The 3,184-nt window shown below is 39.2% G+C and overlaps 1 long non-coding RNA gene across 2 annotated transcripts; it reads left to right on the forward strand.

Moving 5' to 3' along the window:
* Positions 1-856: 856 nt before the first annotated feature.
* LOC311287047 lies at positions 857-2,239 on the forward strand. 2 transcript variants are annotated; one of them, XR_014626681.1, is made up of 4 exons: positions 857-891; positions 1,056-1,149; positions 1,240-1,359; positions 1,467-2,239. It is a non-coding gene; the product is annotated as an uncharacterized lncRNA (long non-coding RNA). The 2 variants fall into 2 exon arrangements; XR_014626682.1 differs by lacking the exon at positions 857-891 and having other exon boundaries at positions 990-1,149.
* The last annotated feature ends 945 nt before the right edge of the window (positions 2,240-3,184 follow it).

The raw sequence follows: 3,184 nt of genomic DNA on the forward strand, positions 1-3,184 counted from the left end.
CACAAAACCATTTATTTCAACAATTAATTTCAATCAGGCTTTGCCACAAAGGTAAAATGTGCATTCCATGCAAACAGCATCACAATATCTTAGAGCCCAACCACTGTGCATAATACAACATGAACAGAAGATTGTATTTGACTCATGCTGCATATACATACGCAATGACAAGAATTATGCCTACTGTACATATAGAGTTACAACTACGATTAGAGTTGTTTACATAAAATGTACCTCGTTTCTATTTTGCATTAAAAATGTTTGTGGCCCCTTTAAGAAATCCCTCTCTTCTCGCGATACTATCAGAGCCCGTCTACGGAGAGCCTTGGCACTCCCTATTCAGCCCCATTGTATTGATTTTGGTTGCAGTTCCATTAGAATTCCACTGGGGGTGATCGCGAGCGAGTGCAGACTGAATGGGAGTCAATGGGGCTATACGGCTAAATGTGTCTCTTTCACCCGATTGCCGTTGAGAAATCTCAGATTTTATTGTAGGCTTTGCAAGTTCAACATAGGTTATAGGTCGAAAGTTGAATGAACGAGTACTTATTTCTTTTCGATTTCTTACAGGTTGAGTTGTTGTTGCCCATAACACGCTAGCATTCTGCTAATGACGTCAGCATTCTGACGTCATTGACATTTTAAAAGACTTTTTAAACCAAATAAGTGGCTCTAAAAAATCTAACACCCAGCAATGTGTAATTTCTTTGCATCTCCTTTCGAATACAACATTCAAATTACTAGACAAAAAATTATATCCTGAGAAAAGTGGATTTTGAGGGTTTTTCGCCATAGACCTCCATTCATTCTGCACTCGCTCGCGAGCGCCCCCGCATGTATGCCATCTTCACAACTCTGAGACAAATTGTGGGCGCTACGAACTGGATCAAGGTAAAAAAAAAAAAAAAGAATCTTACATTCTTTTATTTTTTTTCTTTCATAAAAACTTACAAACATTTTAAAGGTAAGATTCAAAGAATATGCTTTCATTCTCTTGTATAAGAAAATAGATCCGTTATAGTTTACGATCTTAATCATACATTTTGTTTCCATAGAGTAACCTCGCCTCATAACGAGGGCGTAACCTCACATTTACTCAGAGCTATGTCTGCAAGTCCAGATTTTCATGACGCTGATCATGACGACATTGTAAGTAACTTTGACTATTTTCTCCTTGTTTCATTTTACTGTGACTTGAGTTGTTTTTATTCATATCACTCTCATTTAATTGTTTTCCAGCTTGCCTGTAAGACATACTACGAGACAGTACGCAGGAGCTTCAGGTACAAACAACCAGATCTGGCATTGCAGGCCGAAGCTGTGAAGAGTTCAGCTCGGAGTCGAGCGAGAAGAAAGAGGGTAAGATTTTTAGTCAATGTGACTATTTTTCACGTGCATTAATAGATGTTTTGTGTCCATACACAGTGCATCACAGTACTGATTGTCTGTATTGGTTGTTTTTACAGCTGTTAGAAGCGAGACGGTGTGCTAGGTGAGGATGACGTGGGCATTTGGAAGTGCGCCACCATAGATCTAATGTCCGATGAAGTTCAACCACCAGCCAGGAGCTCACAGAGCTCTGTGCTACGCTGCAGTCGAGATTAGAGGCGACTCCTAAATACAGGGCAACGCACCACAGACGTTTTCAAAGTGGATCGAATTCAGAGAGAACGCCGCTAGTCACCTACTACAGCTCCGAAGATGAAAACAGACACTGAGCTTCCAATTTGTTGTGTGTGCAGATGATCTATGCTTTGTACATAGGTGTATATTGTTTTGTGTCTGTGCTAATAAAGCTCTTTCTTTGAATAAACAGCATGTCCCTGGCAAATTTTCCATTCCTTTATAAATTCATGTCCTTGATGGTAATAATAGTGTAGTCCATAGGTTAACAATGACATGAATATACCACAGAATAGCATATTATGAATATAAAAAAATAATTTATATATTATTATTTATATGAATATTATAATTTTTTGAATTTTTAATGAGCGAGGGTGACCAATAGTAACAGATCTGCCAACCAATCACGAGTGATTTTTCTTGTTTAAACCACGTGGGTTCAACCAATAGTGAGTGAGGAAATTCAAGCCTTTCTCTGGCGGGAGCTGCTATTCATATGGTAATTAGAGCCATTCACACCTCCGGCGCGAGCGCTCTGCATACGTCATGGTTCGTTTCCGGCAATATTCGGCACAGACGAACGCGACGTTCACAGGCTGTAAATTGTCGTTAACTGCCGAAAATTAGGGAGATTTACGGCCGTTTACGGGGTCGGAAATCCCAATTTTCATGCAGTGCCATACAGTGATGTTTCAGTGTTTTCCTGTTGGAAAGCCCTGACACACCACTGTGTGTCTTTGTCAGGAAAACATTACTTACTTTTAGAGTCATCTTTGAGTAAATGATGTTATGTATTTATTATTTCTGAATTGGCTTTTAATCATTTACTTCTGTAATTGGCATGATACATTTTTACCTGACAAATAAATGTTACATCTTGATTTATTCAGAAGTTTTCTGAAAATCATTATTTTAGTAGACTGAGGATGAGGAGGGCTGGTGCTACCGCAGCTCTGTGTCCAGGATAGGTCAAACTAAAGGCACATGTATGAACGGAGCAGTAGGCATGTCATCTGAAGACCTTTTGATTTCTGTCTATCACTGACTTGGCAAGTTGTACGGAAGTGGCTAAATAAACTACACTTTTTTGTGTGTGTGAGCAGTAGGCAACCGACTTAAGAGGTATTGGCAAACCCTGCACCCTCTGACCAAGATCAGAATGGCGAGGCTGTGTCCGTGAGATCCACGTAAACCCGGGGCGTGTGACTCTGTGTGGCATCGGGTCCCTTAGTGAATTAATAATTGAAAGTATGGGATACTCAGAATAATCAAAGGTCTAAATTTATTCATAATCAATATTTATGATTATTTTCTAATCAGAAATACGATCTAAATTTGATTATCATTTGAAATTGGAGTCAGATTATGCATAGAGCTAAAGTAATACAATTAAATTCCAATAAATTAAGTGAACTTCACTGGAGCGCTGAAAAGACATACACGCATTATATCTTCGCCAGGCCGTTGGATTCCGTCGTTGGGCCAACGGATGGTCCTTGCAAAGTCATGGCTAAAGTTATTTGATGAAATTGATTGAAAGTGACAGTAAAGACATTTA

This window comes from Rutilus rutilus, assembly GCF_951802725.1.
Source record: "Rutilus rutilus genome assembly, chromosome: 3".
Lineage (NCBI taxonomy): Eukaryota > Metazoa > Chordata > Actinopteri > Cypriniformes > Leuciscidae > Rutilus > Rutilus rutilus.